Source organism: Mus musculus, chromosome 9, assembly GCF_000001635.26.
Source record: "Mus musculus strain C57BL/6J chromosome 9, GRCm38.p6 C57BL/6J".
Taxonomy (NCBI): domain Eukaryota; kingdom Metazoa; phylum Chordata; class Mammalia; order Rodentia; family Muridae; genus Mus; species Mus musculus.
The window spans coordinates 34,886,148-34,911,560 of record NC_000075.6 but is presented as its reverse complement, the minus strand read 5'-3'; the positions used below and the strand labels follow the sequence as shown (position 1 = coordinate 34,911,560).

Genomic DNA, 25,413 nt, shown 5'->3' with positions numbered 1-25,413 from the left:
ACTAAGGAAGAAGCCTTATGAGGCATTGGAGTCAGGATCATAAAAGTAGGCTCCGGAATGCATCCTCATAACTACTGTTCTGGGATACTTGAGCTTCTTATGGTTTAAGGCTGAGGACCATGCCCAGGTCACGTTGAGACCATAGCCAGACTAGCTAAATAGGAACACCTGGTAGTGTGCAGAGTGGTACAGCATGATCAGACGCAGTGGGTGACCCAAGAGGAATAGTGAGAATGTCTAGAGTGAGAACAGGAAAAGACACAGAGATGATTGGTAGACAGAATGTGTTCAACCTTCAGGAAGGGCGGGAATCTGCAGTTGCTGACTTTGGTGTGTTCCTATGGGCAGTCACTGATTAGCAGCAGCATCTAGGACTTGGGAAATTCAGACTTAGAATACAGGGGTCAGTAGTGCTGACATACACAAGGACTCATAGCACATTGGCTTTCCAAGAAGAACGAGGCAGAAAAGCAACTCTGGGTAGCACATGCCTGATAATATCTCTTCCAGAGCATTTTATAAACCAGCTTCTATTGTGTGTCAGTGGTGGACTTGAGTATGTCTGCCTCACTAGAGGGCAAGCTATCCACTCCTTTGGCTTTTAGTCCTGATTTGTCTTGGGCACTTCATGATTTCTGAAACAACTTCACATCCACTTTAATTTTTAACTCCCAACGGCAATGCTTTGTTGTCTCAGATGGGATATTGCTGTTCATGTGACACACAGATGGGTGAATGGAGGCTCAACAGTGTTGGGGGGCGGGGCTGTCCTTGATACATTTGATTCATCTCTACTTCTTTGTTCAGAAGCTGTAAAACTGTGACAGCTACCCTCCTCTGCACCAATGGGTATGTAATACTGTTCTAGAGTACATATGACTGCAGCTCCTCACTTCCCCAGAATCTTGCCAGGGTTTCTGCTACTTGCCTACTTCTACCTTATCTTCTCAGAGAAGGAGGCTCCCAGGGCTGGAGAGATGGCTCAGTGGTTAAGAGCACCGACTGCTCTTCCGAAGGCCCTGAGTTCAAATCCCAGCAACCACATGGTGGCTCACAACCATCTGTAATGATAACTGAATCTCTTCTGGGGTGTCTGAAGACAGCTACTGTGTACTTACATATAATAAATAAATAAATCTTTAAAAAAGAAAAAAGAAGGAGGCTCCCACTGAGCACCATCACATTTGTCCAAGACATGGATGTGTCTTTGGCCGGTGGCTTGGGTATCAGATAACGAACAGAGTGGGATGATTCCCCCTTCTGCCTCTGCTCAGGATGCTCTGTAGCCTTCTGGTGCTGCTCAGGTCTAGCCTCTGAGGACAGCAGGATGAGAAGAAGCGCAGGGCCCTCGAGAACTGACAAGTCAAGCTTAGAGGCAAACACCCTAGAGAAAGACAAAGCTTGGCAGGTGGTTGGAGGATGCTGTAGCCCAGTGAGGTCACCAGCTTTGATCTCCTGATTTTTTAAAAAAAGGGATTTATTGACTCTCAGTGAAGAGCAGAGAGGCAGATCTGAGGGTGCTTTCCCTGCACACCAGGTCACTCATCTTCAGGAGCAGCCAAACCGCCCTCACTTCAAACAGCTTCACATCTCAGGCACCCAAATTGACATGTTAAGTTCTCCCATCCAGGGCCTTGGCCCTTTCTTCAGGGGCTCCCGTTCTGTTGAGGGCTGTGTGGATCAAAGCCCCTTTGATGTTTACTTACTATATTTGTGGATACCTTCTAATAGCCTCCTCTAAAAGGGAGGAATGCAGCATGCAGATAGGGGGCTAATGGAAGTACAGGCTGTGAGGAGGCTCCTAGCTCCAACCAACAATAGCTGTTTGCTGGAGCTAGCATGTAAAGTCCAGGTGTTGATACTAGGAAGACCTGTCACTAGAATGACAGACAGGCACATTGTTCATCACCAGAATGATGTAATTGCTCATGGTTCCTTTAATATTTATCACCGACTTATACCTACCTGAAGCACATCAGTGGTGGCTTCTGATGAGAGAGGGGGCAGGGGCTACTAGACTGAGCCTAGGAGGGACTCTAGGGGAGCGTTGAGGAAGGAGGATAGAAGATGCTGGAAGGATTTGGCCAATGTTTTCTCTCACTTCTGGGCAGCTTCCCACACTCTCAGCTGAACAGAAGGAGAATAGTTCTAAAGAGGAAAATACGAGTGATCTGTTGAATCTGCTTGTCCACAGGGTTTGTCTCTACAACTCAATCTAACTTATTTTATGTGTCACATATTAGGGTACCTCTCAAGTTAGCGGCGGAGGGGAGGCTGAACGCTCATACAGTTATTATAAGCAAGAGTCTCCCTGACTATATTTGGTTTTTGTAAATGAGCAGGGAAAGATTTTTTTTAAAAAGCTCTGATTAATAAAAGAAATTGAGGACGAGGTAATTTCTCAATGTATTTGGCTCATTTAATTTGACACGTGTGGGTTAGTCTTAATTATTTAGGCGGCTACATTACAAGGCGCTAATAAGCATAGTGCAGAAATTTATTAAGTGAGAAGTCTTTCTGGGTGCATCACTGCTGAGAAGTGGGGAGAAGCCTTTGGGATCCTTTTGAGGGCAAGTGAGCTGCAGGATTGGCAAAGTGAGGATTAGCTAGCTTGTCGTATAGAAAACATTGGGATGCTCTTTGGAGAGATTTGTGCAGCTAAATTAGAACTTACCAAATCCACATGTGGAAGTGCACAGCAGGGACAGAAGTGGATGAGGCAGGGGGATGTGGATGCCCATCTGGGAAATAGCATTGCCAAATATACTGACCATATATAGTCAAGGAAGCAGAAAGTAATTATGGGGCCTTGGGGAAAACATCCAACAAGCCAAAAGAACAAGGCTCCTAGGGAAGAAACAGAGAGCAGGAGTCTCCCGTTGTGAGGTACCTCAGCCACAGCCAACCCCTTTCTTTACTGAGATGGTCAGTAGAGCGAAAACACAAATGTTGGTTTTGGACCTCAAGATATGGGGCCTTCTTCAAGTAGCTCCATCAGTGGCAGTTCCACCTAGATTCTCCAAAGACTTCATGGAGTTGGACTGAATGGAGACTTGTTGTAAAAATAGACTGTTCATAGCAAAGTTTAAAGCCATTGCAGTTGGGTTTTAAGGGCACTGTCTGAGGGGGACAAAGACTTAATCAGTGCCGTGTGCACAGAAATAGGTTTCAGAACACGGATGTTTCTTTGGGAGAAGGAAGGGAGGCTTGGCACTCTGGGAACTTTTGAGCTCTGGATTGTGAGCAACAGAAGGATCAGAGTGTCCCTTTCCAGCCCTGAGCCCTGGACTCCCAGGCTCAGTGCCTAGGACAGGGCAAGTGCTGGGCATGGGGCCTGCTGACTTTAACAAAGGGCAGGCTCAAAGACCCTGGGGGTGGTGAGAGCAGTTCCCCTCCGCCCACATCAGAATGAGGACAGATGAGCTCTGATGTAGCAGCCTGCATTTAGCTTAGGTTGGGATGCTTGTGGAGTGAATGAAACTTGTAATTCATCCAAACAGGGAACTGTCCTACAAGTAGGGAACACTGTGGGATTTTCTCCAGGGAGAAATAAAAAGAGGAAAGCTTTGTAAATGGAGCGGGTTTCTTTAGCTCTCAGGATGGGGCTGTGGCTCTTTCTAGCCGCGGATCCCTTTATTCTCACCACCACCACTAATGACACGGCGATGCTTCATCCCATTTGTGGCTCACTTATTTATTTATTTTTTCACAATGCTGTCATATTTACTGTCTCATTAGATGTTCACAGTAGCTTGGAGAAGTAAGCAAGGCAGAATCTATTTCCTCCATTTTGGATTTAGAAACAGAGGCTTGGAGGAAGAACTAAAATGGCAATTCAGGGCAAAAGGCCTATCTCCTGGTGGGTCTCGCCCGAGAACTCAGGGCTGGTTTCAGAGTTAGTTCTTAGGGATACCAGGGCAGCAGATGCTGCAAGTCAAAACAGACCAAGGAATACCAAAGGTTAGTGGTCACAGGTATAGGACTGCATTGCGGAATGAATTGGGTATACCCTCTTCTATTCATATGCTGTGGTTCTATTCCACCCACCCCCTACCAAAGCCCTCATTCCTAAGTATGATCTTATGTGGCGACTGGGACTTTGCAGAGGTAGTCAGGTTAAAATGAGGTCGTTGGGATTGGCTGTAGTTTAATATAACTGGTGCCCTTAGGGGAAGTTGAAGGAAATGTGTGTGTGTGTGTGTGTGTGTGTGTGTGAGAGAGAGAGAGAGAGAGATGTGTGTGTGTGTGTGTGTGTGTGAGAGAGAGAGAGAGAGAGAGAGAGAGAGAGAGAGAGAGGCAGAAAGATGGAGAGACAGAGACAGAGAGACAAAAACAGAGACAAAGACAGAGAAAGACACATGAACACAAAAATGACCATTTCCAAGAATGAGGGAGAGGGTCTTCAACAAGACCTTCCCTTATAGCCTTCAGAAGGACTAAAGTTCACTGACATCTTGATCTTGTGCTTTCAGTCTTTGGACTCCTGAATGAAATGCATTGTGTGTGTGTGCGTGCGTGCGTGCGTGCGTGCGTGCGTGCGTGCGTGTGTGTGTGTGTGTGTGTGTGTGTGTGTGTGTGTGTGTTAGTCACCCATTGTGTGGTGCCTTGTTACAGCAGCTCTAGCTAAGTCATACAGACAAGAAGGGGAGGAACTGGCTTATCAGTGGGACTTGGCTATTTCTGGTGTCTGTGATTCTCTCTACTCCATTCATTTGGCCACAGAACTACTCTTAGAGAAGAGTGTCACACGACTGCTCACTGGGCCCCAGCTGATGGGATTGCTGATGGGGTGCTGCAATTGGTCAGTTGGGTTGGTGGCACAAAACTCAGTGGAGAAGAAGGCATAGAGAGAGAAGGCTGCTGTGTGTCCACATGGATGGGAACATTCATAGGCATTCTGGGATGCTGGGAGAATTTTGTTTTCCACTTGCTATTCCCCACCCAGAGACTAAAGAGCTCTAAAGCAGTGGTAGCCATGGACAAGAACCAGTCCCTGCCCCTCCCATTTCCAAGGCAGTCTAGAGTATGGGTTGATGGCTGTTTGTAGGAGTACTTATTTTGTTTCCAACCTATATGTTCCCATCTAATATGATGATAAAATTCCCATTTGTGGGTTACTTATTTTTTTGACTAGGTTGTAATCTTCACTGTCTCATTCAGTTGCCAAAAACTAACCTTTTCAAACATCTAGGTGCTTTTGGTAGGGATAGAGCAGCCATTACGGAAATCAGGATGGAGGTTCTTAAAATTTCTAAGAGTAGAAATACCAGATTTTCCATTTATATCATTCCTGGGTATGTACCTGAAGGAATCTAAGCCAGCAGATCACAGATACATCTGCATACCCAATAGCGAAGACATAGGATCATCTGATGTATTACAGATACACAATGGAATATTATTTAGCCATAAAGAAGAATAAAATCATGCCACTTGTGGGAAAATTGGTTGAACTGGTGATCATTACCTTCAGAGAAATAAGCTAGACTCAGGAAAACAAGTAGCAGATGCTTTCTCTCATGTGTATGAAAGTCTAAGGATTATTTTGGAAGAGGAAGGTGACCAGAGGTCTGGAAGGAGGGTGCAATAGAGGATATGGAGAATATGATCAAGGTGCATTAAATATGTGTATGAAAACATCACAGTGAGATCCATCATTGTGTACATCCTAGTAAAAAATTGAAAATAAGATATTAGCACTTTTCCTCCTGAAACTATTTGACTCCAGCATGTCTCTACAAGTTACCAAACAGGAACTGGAGTCTCACTGGTAGGCAATTGTGAAGATTTCAGGAGCAGAGGAAAGATGAGGGAGGTGAAGCAGGGGGAGGTCAGATCCTGGGGCAGCTAAGTCTACATTTTCCTGCAGTGTGCAGGGAACCTTTAGAATGGCTAAGCTGGAGAAAAGAGGCTGCCACACACTTTAACCTGGTGTAGATGATGCATAGAAGAGATAAGGCCCCAGAAGAGTGAGAACAGCTAGGAGGGTCCTGCCATGCTCTAGGTGAGAGATGATGGTTTCCCATCTGCTACCTCTTCTTGCCCTCTGAATACAGCAGGGATCTGAGAACGGGTAGAAGGACATGGAGGCTTCTCAAGGGGGACACACAGAACCTGTAATCCTCGCCATCTCAACACAGAGAGCAGCAGAATGGCTGAAAATAGCTTGAATTCCCCAGATGGTGCCTTGGACCATATGGAGGAAATGCCAGCTGGACCTGGTTGGAGTTGCTGGGAGGTCCTAATGCTTCCGAATGAGCGGAGCTGGCTGATACTGAGATGTGGCGCTCAGCAGTGAAGCACCCCATGGACTCCTCGGAGCTTCTGCTTCCTTGTTCCATCTATAAATTACTGCTCCTGAGATTTCCCTTGCATGAGTTACATGAAGAGCCAACATGCAGTAAAAAGGGCTGAGAATAAAGGACCTGAAAAGAATGAGTCCAATGAGGCAAATACTAGAATCAGGTCTGGAGGTCAAGTACCCTCCTCTTTCCTTGCAGTATGAAAATGGAAATGAGACAGGGAAGGACCTCACCAAATACATGTGGTGAGCCATCAGGTCAGCATGGAGGCATAAGACAAATGAGCTGGAAAAGTTGAAGGGAGTTGGAAAGATCCTTCACAGGCTTAGAAGTCCTGGAAACAAGAAAAAACTAGTAAGTCTGAGAACGGTTCTGAGATGAGACATTGGAACTATAGGATTTCCTGAGCTACACATAGCTCAGGAAAGGAGGCAGAGATGGCTATAATGTCTTTCATTGGAGAGATAAAGGAATATTGTGTGCATATCAGATTTGGTGTGACCACAGAGAGAGCTGACTGTGTTACACAGCCGTGATGGCGTATGGTGGGCATCATTCCTAAATGAAAAATACTCAGGTCATAATCTGAGCAGTGGTTTTTGATCTGAAGAAATGAACTTTTAATGGGCTGTATTCTGTTTAGAGGGTGAAAGTCTTGTGGGAAAAATTGTATCCTTCACAGACAGCACATATTAAGAAAAACTGATGGGATAATATCCACTCCGAAAGCATTCAGAGGCCACCATACACGTGACATGCAAAATAATTATCTGATTGGATTGCATTGGTTGGGTTTCCTTTATCCAAAAGCCTGGGGCCAAAAAAAAATGCTTTAGATTTTGTAAATTCTGGCTTAGAGAATTGTGTTTGTAGACTTTACCCATTTGAATATTCCTAACATGAAGTTCCAAAACCTGAAAAGCTCTGGCAACCTAAGCATTTTTGGACATGAATTTTCAGATGCTGGAGCATTTTCCATGTTGGATTTGGGGATTCTGAGTCTTCAGCCTGCACTTGTGAAAGGTCCATAAAAAAAAAAAAAATCAAAGTCAGATAAATGTTCAGTAAGGCAGCATCATGAGATGACATCAGGCCATTTCCATTTGAGTGGAGGTTCTTGCTCGAAGAAGTGAGAGATGAGAGATGAGAGATGAGAGATGAGAGAGAGAAAGAGAGAGAGGGAGAGAGGGAGAGAGAGAATAAATAAAGAGAGAGAGAGGGGGGAGGGGGAGGGGGAGAGAGAGGAGGGGGAGGGGGAGAGAGAGGGAGAGAGAGGGGGGAGGGGGAGGGGGGAGAGAGAGAGAGAGAGGGAGAGAGAGAGAGAGAGAGAGAGAGAGAGAGAGAGAGAGAGAGAGAGAGAGAGAGAGAGAGCTGGGAGATAGCAAAAGACACCCTCATGGAAAGTCGTGAAGGCTGAAACTGGCCCTGGGGCTGTCTTTATGGTGTGTGTGCCTAGTGGCCTCTCGCAGGTGACTGCCATCTATAGCCACCAATAGTCATTCTGTCCCTGGATAACTCACCAACTGCCGGATTGCAAGTCTTGTGTTTGGAAAGTTTTCACCTCCATTCTGCTGAACTCCAGTTTCCTGCCTCATGTCTTCCTGGTGCTATTTTTGGCATAATTACTTACATCACATGCAATTAGGAAACCCATAAATCAGCAAGGATCCCTGTTTTCTGATCAACTCCTGTAATAAAGAAACCCGAGGAGAAGATTCAGAAAGGTTTGCTTATATTGACTAGTTGCCTGGCCCCGGCCCTCTAGGACACATAATAAATGTTTAATAGGCCAATAATACCTGTTTCATAATTTTTGAGTCTCATTGCTTGCTAATCTAAGTTTATTAAAGAACCATAAACTTTACATTGTTGTAAAGGCATAATTGTTATTTCATAGCTAATTTAATATGGGTTAATTATATTAGAACCAAGTTTCCCCCCATTCATATTAAGTATCAATTAGTTGTTTTAAACTATTGATTTGTATTTAATTAACTATGCTATTACATACCAATTAAATTCTTATAAGAGAAACTGGGAACAGCTGTAGTCTTACATTGAGTTTTTAAAAATAATGAATTGCATAAAAAGCTTGTGTTGAGCTCCAGTATTTTGGAAAGAGTCTGCACTCATTCGTGACAATTCCAAGGAGGTTCTGTGTCTACCAGCCCATCCGCACTTGCTCTTGCAGGAAGCATGGCTTCCTCAGACACCTGCTACTCCAAACCGTGCAGCTTCATGCAGAGTAACAGTCACTGGTGTGACAGGCCTTTGCCTGCTTCTGCCCTCCTAAGCCTGTTTCAGCTGTGCCGTCACTGGGGGCCATAGCCCCATCCACAGCATGGCTGAGGGAGACAGTGTTATTAAAGCTCCTTGCCAGCAGCTGTGGGGTCCAGAATAGTCTGTTTTGCTATGGACCCTACATCCCAAGTGCCTACAGGAGATCCGGGTGACCATGTGGTCCCCAATCCTTTGGCTGTTCCAAATCTCTACTCTGCTGGCCTAAGCTTATGAGTCTCAGGGAAGAAAAAGCCAGCCAACAATGACAGCAGTAGGCATGGAACTTTGTATCTTGTTCTACAAGTGTTTTTCTTTATTCTTATATTTGTATTCTTATTATTAGTGCGAGTGTGTTGTGTGTGTATGTGTGTGTGTGCACATGAATATGTGTATGTATGTGTAATACTATGCACATGAAGGTTAGAGAACAACTTCTAGGACTCAATTCTTTCCTTCTACTCTGGGCTCCAATGATTAAACTCTGCTCACTGTATATGGTAACTGTGTTTGCCTTCTAAGCCTTCTCACTAGTCTTCTTATTCTGTTTTAATCTCATACATCATAGAAACAGGTATGGCCATGCCTCTTGTTATTTATAAAGAACACCTTCCCCATACTGGGGATCGAATCTAGGACTTGGCACATCCTGGGCAATATTCTTCCACTGAGCTATAGTTCCAGCCCAGAAACTGACATTTTAGAGAGGCAAGAAATTTGCCCACAGCCCTGCTGTTGCTGCTGCTAAACAGAGTCTTGGCATGGTGTTGTCTGGCTGACCCCACTCTGAGCATGGTGTATAGCACTCCAGTTCCCTGCTGAGTCTGGATCTCGGCCCTAAGGGCTGGTTCTCTGGGACCATTCTTGGCTCCTCTTACCCTTCTTCTCTGGCAGGACTGTGCACCTCCCCTCTGACACTGCCTGGGATCCTTCTGTCAACTGAAGAACTGCCTGGAATTCCAGCAGGGCTACCATCTGACTCCGAATGTGCCTTCTTTGGGGTGCTTTACCATCAGTAAAGGCTGTAGGCTGGGAGAGTCCACCATAACCCTCTACACACTGGGATGAGGACACTAGATATTCTCCTTGGGTTCTGGATGCATTTATTGTGGTGACCAAGTCTTCTTGCATTCGCCATCATAATCAAAGTTGCCTGGTGCTAACTGGCTGCAATTCATTAATTTCTAGGCTAGTTTGTATAAACTGTCTATGCCAATCCTCAGAAATTCTATATGATAGTTCTATCTGATGGAAGGGGAAACTGAGGACCCAAAGGCTATGTGTTAATAACATCCTCATGGTCAGATAGCCAGTAAGTAGGTCAGTAAACCAAATCATAATCTCCATGTTTTGGGATACTGTGGGAGGCATTCAGTAGTGCTGGTTGAAGAATTTTGTGGGCAATGGTTTTATCAGAGATACAAGGATTCTTCAGCCTGTCTCTCACGCAGGATGTCTAGTCCCAGTGGGCCATCTGCTCTGTGGGGGACATAATGGAGAAACATGGAAGCCGTTCCAGCCCATCTTCCCCTGGCTTGTTAGCAATCCATTTAACCTGTGAGGAACAGGTGCTGCCAAAGGCCCCATGCCTGCAAGGCTTTTATACTTTTCCTGTGAGAAAGTTGGAAGTCTTTGACTACTGTTCGAATGGAGCCAGAAACGTAACAGCTGTGTGTCTTGCCCTTGGGGAGTTCTCAGCTTGATATATCCTGTCAATCACAGATAGAAGGCCAGGCAGAAAGAGGACCTCTTCTGGTTTTCTTCTACTATGACCAAGAGTTTTCAAAAAGCTAAGCACAGGGGTAGTCTGGGGCTCTGTGAAGTCCCACCTTACCACCAAGTGGGGTGAGCCTTGTCCATCCGCACTGCCCCACCTCGGCTGGGGGAGAATGGGGCGGTTGTGAGGACACACAGTTCATATTCTCCTCCTCCTGCTGGCCTGGCCTGTCCTTCAAGACATTCATATCTGAACCACCTAAGAAGCTGAGGCTAGCCAGGAGTAGAGGTTCCAGGAGCCGAGGCTAGCCAGGAGTAGAGGTTCCAGGAGCCGAGGTTAGCCAGGAGTAGGAGGCCGGGACTTAGGGAGACTCAGCCTCTAGGGTCCAGGCAGTTGTTGCTGCCTCCCACCTCATGCTCACCTGGCACGGAAGGCAGTCAGTGGCAGGTTAGAATGGAGCAAGGAACAATCAGAGCTCCCTGCTGCCCTTCCATTGCTGAAAGCCTCCCTGAGCCCTGCACACTCCATTACGATTCTGTATCTTATAATTAAATTGAATCTGCCAGTTACCTCTCAGCACGGCAGCAATTCAAGCTCATTGGAGGCTTTCTTTGTTTATTTTCCCTTATTTATTTATTTAGTAATTATTTATCCAGCTACCCATGCAGCTGGATGGAGGTTTTAGCTCAATATTTCATTTGCCTTCTCAAATAAACAATAACAACAAAATATCCCTCAAACGTAGATTCCCCTGATAGTGTTATAAGGCTGCCGTAGATTCAGAGGGCAGGGGACTGTACTGGGACAAGGGTAGAGTGAAGGTCTCAAGGGAAGCCTTGTTGTCAGGAAAGGTTTGGATTCTGATCTGATGCCACCAGCTTCATTCTGGTTACAGATTCTGGTATTAGAAGATCTGTTCATTCTAGAAAGTTCTATGGAAAGTTCTTGGAGGTCCAGCCAAGAGATTTGCTCTTGGAAGATGAGAAAACAGTTCAGAGAATATGGAAATCCAGTTGTGACTGGAAATGATTAGCAGTTAACACATTGAGTGGGGCCTCGCAGTTGGAAGGTGTGTTCAATGTGTCTCCCCACAAACCGAGCAACGTCTGGAAATGCTTGCCGAAGTCAGAGAGGCTGCACATCTTGTCTAAAGTCTTTCCACTCCTAACAAAGGAACTGTAATTTGGACACTGAGCTTGGGGCATAAATAATGCCCCTCCATTTTCTTCAGAGCTCCAGATGCAAGCTGAAGGTCTAGCCTCAAAACCCAGCACTTCTCTTTCCTCTTTAATGGTAACCTTTCAGCAAAGGGGGCCAAGGAGAGCTTTGATTAAGAACTTGGCTTCAAACAGATTCAGGGGGGTGATTCAAAACAGCCAGACACCACTTAACAGGAATGTGAAAGTTTACTTCCTGCAGGGCTGGATCAGTAGGAGGCTGATTGTGAAGGGGGCACACTAGGGGCTACACAAAGCCTTGCATAGCAATCACCAGGCCCCTAAGAAATGACCTATTTTGGGAGCTAAACCACCTAGCAGATTCACCAGGGCAGATGACAAGGGACGCTCAGTGTGTGTGTGTGTGTGTGTGTGTGTGTGTGTGTGTTCACGCTCACTTGTAACAGTGGGAAGGAATTTCAGGCAGAAATGACAACGTAGATTTAATTCCCTTGGAGAGATAATGCTATATGTCTTCCTCTCCTCCACCCTTACAGCCCTACCTCACAGCCTAGCCTCTTGCTCACTTGGGCGTTGCTTTGTAGGAAAGAGTAGTGCAAGGGAAGATCTTGGCTCCTGTCAGTGTTTTCCAGGCCTGGATAGGAGCTCTCAAGGCTGCCACTGAGGTGAGGGGATGGGGGTGGGAGGGGGTGTGGGGGGAGATGGGTGGGAGGTGGGAGGTCACTGTGCTTCTCTAGCCTGTCTGCCCATGTGAAACCACCAGGGATCTTGTCTCAGGCCCTGGCCAGGTCACTGAGGATAACCTTAGCTCAATGAAGGAGACTGGTGGCATAGAGTCTAAGGGCAGGTGGATTCTAGACCGGTGAAAGCAAGGGAGTCTGCTTTTAGAGAGTCATTCAACTAGAAGACCTGCTGAGAAGGAAATCCTGAGCTATCTGGTTTAGGGCCTACTAGCTAGGGTCTCTCCTAGCATTCAAGGCCAAGAGAAACCTGTTCAGGAAGCTTGGGCCACTGACTGCTGCTGCCAGTCCTTGGGACTTCTCACACAGCTCTATGATGGCCTACTGACTCTTCCGTATCCACCTTCATTGTTATTTAATGTGCAAAATGGAGCAGCCATCAGCCAGTAGGGTGCCTCATTAGGCACTTGCTGCCCAAAGGAGAGAGCAGGCACAGTTGTCCTTTAACTTCCATATGCCTGCTGAGTTAATGCACCCACATACCACTCCCATATAAACACATGCAACAACAATAATAATTAATAGTAATAAATTAAAAATAAACAAGCAGCCCTGAGAAATGTCCAATACAAGGAGCTGAAGGTGAGGTGGGGCATGTACCTATCATTTACCCAAACATACAGAGCAAATTTGGATGCATTATAATTGGATACCCATAATTGGTAGTTATAAAGTAATAGTATGTTATTATAAAGAAAGGGGTGTGTTGAAAGTGGGGACCCAAATCGTGTTCTCTAAGCTTGGTGGCTAGAGGCTGCTCTTACCCTAAGTCTCACAGTTCCCTACTTTAGTGTGAGGCTAAGGCTCGTGGTTTGATGAACATTCCTGTGACAAGATGAGAGGCAGAGACTGTAGAATCTACTAGAAGCTTGAACACAGGCAAGTGTGGAGTATACATTGCAGAAGAAACAACAGAGATGCTGCCTCAAAACAAGACAGAAGGAAGAACCAACTCCTGAAAAGTTCTATGTGGCATACGCATGCCTGCAGCACACGCGCTCGTGCACACACACACACACACATACACACACACACATACACACACACACACACATACACAGAGGTGTATACACACAGACACACAAACACATGGACAAAGACACACATAAAGACATAGGCATATACACACAGACCCACACAGACACACAGATACACACAAAGACACAGACAATAAGGGCACACACAGACACACATACACACATGCGTATACACACAGACACACAGAGATACACAGAGATACACACAGAGACACACTTGCAGACACACACAGTCACACATACAGACACAGGCACACACAGTCACACACATACAGAGTAAATAAACAAATAAAATATATTGCTAGCACAACATTCAGACCTGTGTGTACATTGTCTCATTTAATCCGAACACCAACCCTCTTATGCAGTGATAGTAGTGATTGATTAAGAAGCTGAGTCTGGGATAGGCTAAATGTCAGTGGATCTGCACTACAATCCAGCCAAGATCTGAATCTGGACCTGCCTGATAGGAGGGCCTGGATTCTGAATTCTATTAAGCCTTATCCCTTCTCTTGCATGTGGAATTTTGTCACCAGAAGATTCAAGACCCTTGTTCACACTATGGGAGTGGTGGTGTGGGCAACTCGGGGTTTCAATAAGTAGACAGGATTGCCCAGCTTTCTGTAAGGGGCTGTGTGAATGAGGTAGAGCCTGCAGAGGGCTAGTGGGACAGATTCTCAGAGCCATTTTCCAGGTCCTTCTGGCTCCATCTCAGGAAACTTGACTGTGATACAGAAGAATGGATGCTATGCAGACACTGAGGTCTCAGCAATCCAGCCTAGCTCTGGGTTGAACTGAATCATCATCCCTGATGGACAATGAGCTCTGACCCAGACTCACCAATGGTAACACGGGCCCTTCCTTGGGACAGATACTAGCTTGATTCCTGAGACCTGGCTCTGTTGTCCTTAGCTGGATGACCTATGGGAGTCATGTCATTCTGAGCATCAATTTTCTTCTGTATAGTGTAGATATAGAACCAGATATGAGATCTAATCCTGTGCCCAAGGATTCTACTGGGTTTGCCTACTAACTTAATACAAATGGGTCTTCTCGTGGCGAAACCTGTGGCTTTCATAATTCCCCACAGGGGTGATGCCCCACTCCCACCTGAACAGCTATAAGAATATCATAGATAGAGCCATTTTTAAGCGAGAGGACTTCTAGTTCTGTGAGATGAGAAACATAAGATCAAGGCCACATAATTTCTGATGAAGGCTACTCAGGTCTCTGCACATAGCATCTTTTCTCAGTGTTCTTATATGGTGGAAAGGACAAGCAAGCTTCCTTGGGTCACTTTTATAAGACACCAACACCACTTACAAGATCATTAAGGCCAGTTCTTGATCTTAGGAGTAAGGGTATCAATACATGAATTTTGGAGAGACAGAACAAGCAGATCACAGCAGACCTGAACATCTATCTTAGCCCTTAACCTAAACATTTCTCAGCAAAATGAACAAGCAAGCAAGCAAGCAAGCAAGCAAGCAAGCAAGCAAGCAAGCAAGCAAGCAAGCAAGCAAGCAAGCAAGTAACTAAGCAAGCAAGCAAGCAAGCAAGCAAGCAAGCAAGCAAGCAAGCAAGCAAGCAAGCAAGTAACCAAGCAAGCAAGCAAGCAAGCAAGCAAGCAAGCAAGCAAGCAAGCAAGCAAGCAAGCACGCAAGCAAGCAAGCAAGCAATCAATCAATCAAGCAAACAAGCAAGCAAGCAAGCAAGCAAGCAAGCAAGCAAGCAAGCAAGCAAGTAACCAAGCAAGCAAGCAAGCAAGCAAGCAAGCAAGCAAGCAAGCAAGCAAGCAAGCAAGTAACCAAGCAAGCAAGCAAGCAAGCAAGCAAGCAAGCAAGTAACCAAGCAAGCAAGCAAGCAAGCAAGCAAGCAAGCAAGCAAGCAAGCAAGCAAGCAAGCAAGCAAGTAACCAAGCAAGTAACCAAGCAAGCAAGCAAGCAAGCAAGCAAGCAAGCAAGCAAGCAAGCAAGCAAGCAAGCAAGCAAGCAAGCAAGCAAGCAAGTAACCAAGCAAGCAAGCAAGCAAGCAAGCAAGCAAGCAAGCAAGCAAGCAAGCAAGCAAGCAAGCAAGTAACCAACCAAGCAAGCAAGTAACCAAGCAAGCAAGCAAGCAAGCAAGCAAGCAAGCAAGCAAGCAAGCAAGCAAACAAACAAGCAAGCAAGCCTACAATCTTTCTACAAGATTCCTTGTGTTCCAAGGCCCCTTCCATGAAGACTGTAGCTTAAAAGACAAAGTTGGTCAGGAGAACCAAGGTTATGGGAAGTGTCACAGCTTTCATTAAGTAACATTTCCAGAATGTTGGGGGTACTGCTTGTGGGGACAGGGGAATTTCATCTTCAGCCTCTGGCCCAGCAGCTCTGCTGTGTGCTTATTCTTTTAGCATCTTTTGGGCCACTGAGCGTTCTCAAGAAGAAGTTCCCAAAGGACAAATGGAAGTTTCCCTTCCTTGAGGGCTTAGGGAGGATCTGGGATCAGGAAGCAAGGGGCTGTCTTACAAGTATGCCTGATACTGACCAGCATGGCTAGCCCATTCAGGTTGTAGGCTGTTTGTACTAGATTGACCCATGTGTTGCCTTATTCCTCCGGTCTCGTGTACATATTTGATCTGGGACATTAGTCTGAAATGTCACCAAATGTTAGAACTGAGAAGGAGCTTTAGATGTCACCAGTCCAACATGGCACAGAGGAGGAAATGAAGCTCAGAGGAAGAAAGGGATGTGTCCAGAATCCTGGCAAGAGCCACTTCTTTCCCAACCTGTAAGTGCACTGAATGCTGGGAACAAGCATAGCTTCCAATCCTGCCAGCTTTGTTTCTGGCCTTCCCTCTGTCCTCATCCCATGGGGGCTAGTGAGTTGTTCTAAGGCTGTGTCCGCACATGCCAGCTCTGTGCTGGTTGCCCTCACTTTTCTCCCATGGGCTGTCCATCCATACTCCTTGTAAGTCTTGTATACATACCTCAAGATCCCTCCAGAAATCCACCTTAACTTGAGTCCTCTCACCCGTCCGTGTATACGGATAAGCTCACCTTTTGGTAACCTTATCTACCTGACAGTTGTGCCTGGGTATCATAGTGGGATGGGTTAGAGGACACCCTTCCTCTGTGGATACCAAACTCTGCCCAGGTTGAAAGATTTGCATATAGTTTAACACATCTTCCTATATTCATTGAGCCATCCCCAGATTTTCTGTCATACCAAATGCTAGGTAATGGACTATATTGCTTATAGAATAACAAGACCATATGTCTGTAATATAGATGTAGTTTTCCCTCTAATATTTTTGATCTTCAGTTGGAGAATCCACAGATATGAAGCCTAGACATGGAGGGCCAACGATTTAGACTTAAGCTATGAAAGTCCCCAGAGATGTGACCTCGGTCTCTTATCATTGGCTCTGCCCTTCTGGACTGAAAGGCAGAGACCATCTCCTTGGCCTGACACCTACTAGACACTCAGTGAGTACTTGGACATAGTGGGGACTCAGTGGACTGGCCACTCTGACCCTCCAGATTGCCATATGACTTGGTACCATAGGTCATTTTAGTGTTGTGTGCGTCAAAGTGAGGGCTGAATTCTGAGCACCTCTCCAGTGGTTTGGGAGTGACCCCACAGGGTGTTGTTGATCTTCACCCTATCTACTATCATCTGTCCTCTCACAGAAACATGCCACAGGTCAACCACATGGACTGACTAGTCTTATGTGGGTATATCCTGCTGGGCATTCAGGGTTTTTTGAGTCTGAGTTAATTCTATTATTCAGCATACCAGGGATTCAGCATCTTCATATGTAAAATGCTTTTACTGAAGACCATTGCTAGGACAGTGCCAGCGTGTCTGTCTGGGGCTTAATTGGTTGTTTTGAATGTAGGCACAGTTATAAGCATGTAGCTTATGCCCCTGCTCCTCACCTTCCCGACTACTTTGTTTTTGGGGGTGTACTGTCCACACCCAATTTAACTACAAGCCAGAGATCCCTAATCCCAGCAGGCTGTGCAGCGATGAGAATGGAAAGACAACAGACTAGGGCTCACCCAGCCGCCACCGGGTGCTAAGTGACTTCACACACAGCATGATGCTGTTGCCCCACACTACTCTGAGGGAGCCTTGTTTCCATTTTTCTCAGATGAGAAAGCTAAACCTCAGTGGAGTTAATGTGCTTGCTCAGGGCTCCATGGCTACTGACCTATGGTGTGGTTAAATGCTTTTCCTGCGATGGCCTGTCATTCTCTGAGGGATACTCCCTACGTTGGTGGGGGCCTAGTGTTGAGAGGAAGGGAGAAGCAGAATGTTCCAAACTTTCTTTCACTAAGTGGCTCGGCAACATGTTTGTCTTGGCAGCACTTCATATCGACCCTGTGCCTGGCACATGGATTAGGAATGCAGTTGGATGGTTTTCTCAGGATCAATAAACTGAGTAAGATTGGACCTAAATTTATCAAAATGTCATCTGAAACAGACTTACTCTCTGGACCTCTGAACTGGATCAGGTAGATGGCTAGGAACAGAGGCAGAGCCTGAGGGATACCTGGTCTTTTGGGAAGAAGGTCTGGAAGGTCTATTGGTTCATGGTGTGTGTGTGTGTGGGGGGGGGGGTTCTATTAACCTAGGAGTGAAGGGATCCTAGCTTGCAGGTAGGTCTCCAGAAACCACGGTATACACCATCCTTCCCAGGGCCATTTCAGGGAAAGCAGCTGAGACCCCCTGCCCTCAGGTTCTCTGCATAGAAGGGGCTTCAGAATCACTTGGTTCCACTGTCACATCCAGTAGAAAATCTCCTTTGCTGCAATTCTGAGAAAGTCAAAGTCTCCCCTTACATCCTTCTAAAGATGGGGAATGCATTACTTTGCAATTGGTGGTTTTCATCTCTGAAGAGCTAAAGTCAAGTTTAACAAAAATTTTCTGCTCCGTAAGAGAAAGGTCTCTTGGCCCCAAGCACCCTCAGATGCTCGCAGCTCAGGAAATACTCCCTGGTCCTTCAAGACCTTGGATTCCCCTACTGCCTTTCTTTAGTGTCTCAGAAAAGAGAGGTGAGGTGAAATGAGAACTTGCTGCCAGAGGAACCTGACTCATTGCTTTGGAAGGGAGATGGAATGCCTCTGCATGTTGGTGTGACTTCCCTATAATGTGCCTATAAATGTATATGTATCACTGTGATGGGGTAAGCATGTGGAGTGTGGCATATCCCCTGTGTGTACATATGTGGTGAGTAGGGAGAGCTCTCTCTCTCTCTGTGTGTGTGTTTGAGAGAGAGAGAGGGGGGTTTACATTACTCATGCAGGACCCTGGGGAGGGGCCCAGGATCTGTCTCCCTTCATTGTAAAGTTCTTAGAAACCGAATGATACTATGTATAGCAGTAGACTTCTATGCTTCTGACCAAGTTTAGTTCTCCTGTCTCAAGATCCCATCATGTGGTTGGAGGTATAAAAATTGTTCTTTATCACACAGGTCTGGGATTGCCAACTTTCAGGTATGGGGAGGCAGCTATATGCTAAAGACCATCCATGAGCAGGCATCTGCCCAGTAAGATCCTTTCCATACAATCTTATGCTACTGTTTCCCCACCTAGAGTTGGGATCTTATACTCATTTGATGTATGATAACACTGAGGACATTAAAGTGCCTCAGTCATCCCAGGCCACACAGCTAGAGATGGGTAGGACTGGATATGGGTAAAACCTCAGCTCATCATGCCCTGTCCACCATATGCCACCTCCATGTGTCACCTTCACGAAGCAACGGGCACGGGTTCCCCTGTGTGAATTCGTCAGTAGCAATGCAAGGTTCTTCCTTACCCTCCAGCCATCTATGGGAATGGAGGGTGAGCAGGTCATCTAAAACAAGTGGTGGTCATCTGGGCTTCAAGGCTCCCATTATGAGCCCTGGGGATTCACTATGGGGAAGAGTAGTTAGCTTCCAAACACAAGTTAGTATAAAATCCAATTTCCTGAATTCCATCTGATGCCAGGGAAACTCAGGCTGCCCTGTCAATTAAGACTTTCTCAGGTGCCTGGGACTATAATTCCTCATTTTCCTAAATCCTCCTGCTTGTTGCTGGAGCAGTCACTCCTCTGAATTACTTATTAGATTTCTACTAGGCCTTTCTTCAGTTGAGCCTTTAGCGTCCCCAGAAACCATCTCTAATTTAACCATTAAGTTCTTTCATGAATGAGATGAACCCATGGGATCTGGTAGAAAATGAGTGGAAGAGAACAGGGAAGATGTAGTGGAAGGGTGGAAGAGGCAGGCACAGAGAGAACCGGTGTAATTCTCTCAGACTCTCTATTGCTCTCCACATCTGGATTTGCACTTGGATCTAGGGGCATATCCCAGGTTATCCTGCTGGTCACTGTGATCCCTGAATCTCCATGGTGCCCCCGAATCCAACATTGAGCTGGGATGATCTATTTATATATCTGTCTTCTTAAGCTGTGTTGTTTTTGAAAGTAGAAACTAAGCCTCATCCTTGGCTGGTGTCACTGTGTGTGACCCACAAGGAGAGTTTAAGATATATTTTTGACCAGTAGGCTAGTCACAGGAAAAACTCAGCTAATAAGAATGCACCACACTCCAATCTTACCCTGCAAGAATCCCTAGAATCTGGAAGACAAGGTGTATATGCAAAGACAATCAAAGTCACCATGGCTGCTTTGACCAGAGAGTCTTCATGGAGGAGATGGGAGTATCGTGGACCACCTAGACTCGTTAGGAGCAGTCAGGTAGAGGGGATACCCTATTGGAGACAAGAGGAATGGTTTGTGTCATGGTTTGGTAGGACTGGGAAATGGCTCACCAGATAGGACTGGATCTGTGCAGGGAAGTCTGGTCAGGTTGAGGCATGTCGAAATAGAAGTAGAAGCCTGAGATTTCTCCTGCTAGGGATGGTCCCTAAATTGCCCAGGGTCAGGCAAACCCACTCACTGTTCTCTCCAGGAATATTCTACAGAAAGAAGGTTGGCATGGCTTTTGTGAAAACTGGGCTCTGAGTCACCTAGGAATACCCTCTCCTGTCTTCTTCTTTGTCAGGAAAGAAGAGCCAGTCTCTCGGTCTAGATTCTTGTGGCCTGAGTGGACCCCCTTTCCAGTCTGGATCTCTCTCATTCTCCCCAGCTTTCCTGAAGCCATTGTCACTGGTCCCTTATTTGCTTCTCAGTGTCCTCCTCTTTCAGTTTTCACACATTTCTACCAGGCAAATCTTTGTTCTATTGTTGAATAGCCATGGATGTGAATGGCCAAACCCTTGCTTATGACTGACCCAGTCTCAGCCTATCCCCAGTACAAATTTATTGATTGTGAAGTGGTCACAGTCAATGTGTTGAACTGACAGTCAATGAATGGATGTTCTGAGATAATGCTGGGGACTTGGACCTCTAGTTCATCTATTCATCAATTAGATTATTAGCTGTGATTTGGCTACAGTTTGAGGCATTATGTTCATCCTGAAATGTATACATATGTGAGTAAGATGTATACAACGAGGAATGACTAAATCAAACTAATGCACATATCATCACCTTACATACTTATGTTTTGGTGGTGAGAACCTTCAAAGTCTACCCTTTTATCTATCTTCAATTATGTAACATGCCATTGATCAAAGGAGATAAGGATATTCTCTGAACCAGGATTTGGTGTTGGATCCTGAGCAGGAGATTCATGCAGCTAACATAGCTGTGGGGTTTTGACGATGGAGAGAAAGGACTCTGAAGGGTATAAGGCCAACGTTCTAGAGGTTGACATTAATAAAGAACCCAGTCCTGGCTTCACACAGTCCTGGGGCATGTGGTGGGAGATCATAGTTTTTTCACACAACAGGAGACAGGCCTAAGCCACCTTCTCAAGGTCTCACAGCTTTAATAAAGGAGTAGAGCTCATACCCACCCAAAGGCAGTGTATCAGTTCCATTTCTGGCCCTATGGTAAATGTCCTGTCAAAAGCAACTTTAGGGTAGAATGGGTTTATTAGGGTTTCAATTCCGGGTCACAGTCCATCACTGTGGGGAAGTCAAGGAAGGAAGTTAGAGTAGTTAGTCTCATCTGCAGTCAAAAGCAGAGAGATAAAGGAAACAAACACAAGAGCTTGTGCTCAGCCTACTTTCCACACTTAATATAATCTAGGATCCAAGCCAAGGGAATGGTGTCACCTGTAGTGGGCTGTGTCTTCTCACATCAATTAAAATTATCAAGATAATCCTGTGCATACAGGCCAATCTGATCTAGATGATCACACATTAGGGCTCTTTTCCTAGGTGACCCTACATTGTGTCATTGTGGCAACTAATATCAGCCATCACAACCAGGCTCCTTGTGCAGTTCTGGCCTTGGTTTTTTCTGTGTGATTAATGTGGCTTTACTGGATGAGATTAACAAAATCACAGTGACTCTCTGGGCTTAAGTTTTACCTGTCAAATAAGTATACTACACGGGGCTCTTCCCTGCTCAGGACAGACCAGGCAGAGCCCCCTTCCCACTGTCTACTGCCAGGACAGGTTGTATGCTACACAGCTTGCATCTACTCGGCTGCAGCCCAGTGACTCCTTACTGGCTCCGTTAAGTCCTGGTTCGCTTTTTCTGTCTCCTGTGTTTTGCCTTGTGTGAGTTGGTATCAGAACTCACTCCCTTGATGCTGCCGGGAGCAATAATCCAGACACGGTTCAGGGGTTTAGTGGAAATCCCCCACTATGGCAGAAGAAAACGAAACCCAGCAAAGTAAGGATTTTAGCAGATGCAGAATCTGCCCATTTACCTTCCAAATCCAGGCAGCGTGGCCTGAATAGCGAGTGGATACCTTGTAGGGTATGGACCGGAGCTAGAACTAAATGGAAATCCTTGAGCCTAAATCTCCAAAGGTCCGAAGTCCAGGAATGGGGAAGGCCAATGGCTATTCACAAAAAGATTTTTAAAAGGTGTCGATCTGACCTTGAGCCAGGCAGCTGAGCAGCAGGCCAGGCTTGCTACAGTGTCCATGCATTTTCCTGTAGCTTTCAGAATACTGACATAAGTAGTAGGATTAGCCTTCATTTTGTGATGAGGCTAATCAGGAAATGACAGAGAAGAACAAAGCTGCTCCCTGTTGATGGGAACACCATTTTCTATTCTTAGCAGGTGGTGCCCCCCCCCCCTTTTTTCCTCTGCCTCAAACCAACCTCAGCATCATGGGAAATTACTCTGATGTGGTCAGCCTGGCCCTGTATGCAACTGGAGCCTCCACCATCTGACACACCCATCTATGGTCTCAGTTGCTCCTGCTGCCCCCAGATGACTGTGGCCTCTGAGCCCAGTGAATTGTGTGGTTACCAAGGAAAATGTTCTTAAGCTCCAGGCTTGCCAACAGCTCTAGAGTAATAGGCTGTCATTCTAAAATGAGGTTTTCCATTTCAGAGGCTCCGAAACCTCCATGGTAGCCAAGATGCAGGCTCTCCTCTCTGCTCTAGATAGCTGGGATCACAAACAAGGCCAAGCTCCTCACAGACCCCCTCCTCAATTCCATCAAAGCAGAGTAGACAACCTGTGGAGGGCCCCAGTGCCTTGCGCATGGGCTTGCATACCAGAACATCTCTTGCTCTTACATATTCATGGAAAATATGAGCTGAATACACAAAGGCATCTAGCAAAATGAGATAGTATGTGCGTTGGAGTCAGGCAGGCCCAGGCTCTCATCCCAGGCCTAACACTTAGCTCTGCAGCAAACCTGCTTCCTTCCCCATGAAATGAATTAGAGATGCTAGGGATAAAATGAGACCAAGCCCTTAGAACTGTGCCTGGCATGCACTGGGAACTCTATTTTAGTAGGCTCTGGCCACTGCACCCACAGCCTGTGGGAACACTACCTATTTTCTTAGCTTCCAATGACAGTTGAAGGCAGGCTAGGGGCTGCCAAATAGGGAGGCTGCCTCTGCTCCAGGCTGCTTCGGAAGCTGCTAGTGACTGGAGCCTTTCAGAAAGCATTCCAGGGCATTGTTTTAATCAATACTATATTATTTCCTCCCCAGCATCTATTCCCATGTTTATTATGTGTAAATAGGGTTTTTTTCAATGATGCGAACGTGTTAGCGTAATGTAGCTGACATTCAGCGTGTGCAATCTGGTGGCTGCCCCTCAGGACCTCGAGAAAAATGAGATGATGTATCTGCCACAAAGCTGTCCTCAGGAGCGAAATTTGAGAAATACGTGGTAATGGTCAGGGTACCCTGTGCATGCTTGCAGAAGTGTGGGCTGCGTGGTCCAGCAAGGAGAGCCATCAATAACCATGAGCCCGGGAGCATGGCTGATTTGGCGGAGTGGGAGGGTGGAGTTGGGTGCTGAATCTTGCCCCTCTTTGCTGCCAGACCTAGTGGTGGCCAACATCCATCCATCAGTGTGCACTCCCTTGTCCCTGAGATCTGACAGTTGCCCTTGAAGGTGCTGCTCCTCATTCCCTGGATTCTGCAGAGGCTCTTTCTTGTCCTTGGCCCAAGTCACTCCAGTAATCTGAGAACTCATCTTGTTCTTGTTCCTACAGTGCATAGTCATGGCCCAACCTTTCCAAACCTTCCATCTGGGCCCATTTCACTTCCTCCTACAGCAGAGTGCTCAGAATGGGAGGTGCCTCTCCCCTACCCCCTACTCACCCCTCTCTTTCTCCCCCCCACTTCCCAAAGATTACAGCAGTGAAGCTCAAAGAACTGAATTTACATGAAGGAGGGGGTTCCCACGGTGACAGCTTTCAAGCTGCTGGACAGAGAACACCTATTTTACATGTGGGTCACAATCCACAAGCCAGGAAAACAGTTGTGGGTATTTGACTCAATCCTCTCAGATGTCAGACAACTTGGAATCCCCGAGAGGCACTGTGAAAAGATTAACCTATTCCAAGGCAGCCTGAGTAGCTGTATCAACACGATGAGTTCCATCCACAGTTTTCTTAACAGTGTTTGGAAGCAGAGGGCTGGATAGGAAAACTGCCTGGCTTTCCTGCTTCATGCCAAATGGCCAAAAGGGCCAGAAGGAGGCTGCCTCTGAGAAGTGTGGGAAGAAAGAGCTCTGTGTCTGGCACTTGCCTGTCTGTTTATCTGTCTAGAATGAGTGTCAAATCCTAGGGCTCTATTTCACTGAAAAGTACTTGATAAATCTGAATGGGCGTCAGTATTGTTAAGCGCTATTGTGGGTCCTAAACCCATTACCCACAACCTGATTGGAATTGGTCTTTACCTTCATTCTCTTCCTAAGAGATATGGAGGAGGTGTTTTTCTTGGCAAATAAATATGATATCATAAGCTTTGGCAGCTCTCCAACCTGAGTAATGGCCGTCTGCCTTCCTAATTCCCTGTGCAGCATCTAGCAGGAACATTACTCTTTACTTCCTCCCCGACAAACAAACCCTCTATTGGAGAGCATCACTCAGCCCCAGGATCCCTCCCCCGGCAGGGCATGAGGGATGAGCTCAGATTACAATGCACATTTGGGAAAACACAGCCAGACTTTTGGCTCACCAAAGGCACCCGAGGTCCTTGATGATGGTGGCCACACTACATGACAGACACAGAGCCAAAGTCATTAAGGATGCCATTGCTCGGTGCTGCCATCACTTTGCCTAAATCATCCTGGGGTAACTAGAGAGCTGGGTAATCCTGCATGAGCCAGGTACTCTGCAGGAAGTAAGCAGCTGTACTGTGGAGCCTCCCACTGTATATACCGTTCCTGGACATGGCTGGGAAGAGTTGAAGAATAGAGAGCTCTGCTTGTGTGGTTACTGCTGCCCTGAAGTATGTCCACCCTCGGCTTTAGCTGCCATTAGTTCGTTACTACATAATTTGAGAGAGGTGGTGGTTGTAGCTACTGTTATGGGTTTGAATCTGAAGTGTCTCCCAGAGACTACAGGTTGAAGGCGCAGTCCCCAGATCATTGTGTTTCTTTTGGAGATGGGACCTAATGGGATAAAGTTAGGTCATGGGGTGTGGGTAGTGTCCTTAAGGGGGATATTAGGATCCTGGCCATTTCTCTCTTTCAGGCTGCCAAGAGGTAAGCACGTCCCTCTACCATGGACTCCTTGCTGTGATATTCCACCATAAGTCCTGAAACAGGAAGCCAGCTAACCATGGACAGAAAACAAGGCCAAAATAAACCTCCTCCTTTTAGGTTTTTAAGTTACGTCTGTCTATCATCTACCTACCTGCCTGA

General features: G+C 46.2%; 1 protein-coding gene across 14 annotated transcripts in view; it reads right to left on the bottom strand.

Moving 5' to 3' along the window:
* Positions 1-25,413, bottom strand: part of Kirrel3 (kirre like nephrin family adhesion molecule 3) — a 554,955-nt gene that overhangs the window by 129,247 nt on the left and 400,295 nt on the right. Inside the window, exon 2 of one of the 14 annotated variants that reach the window (NM_001190914.1) lies at positions 6,536-6,636. The exons of 11 other annotated variants lie outside the window; for them this stretch is intronic. The gene's annotated coding sequence lies outside the window, so the exon portion shown is untranslated. Of the gene's footprint in view, positions 1-6,535; positions 7,136-25,413 lie in introns of those variants that run through there. 2 more of the 14 variants (XM_017313538.2, XM_017313539.2) reach the window with 2 other exon arrangements.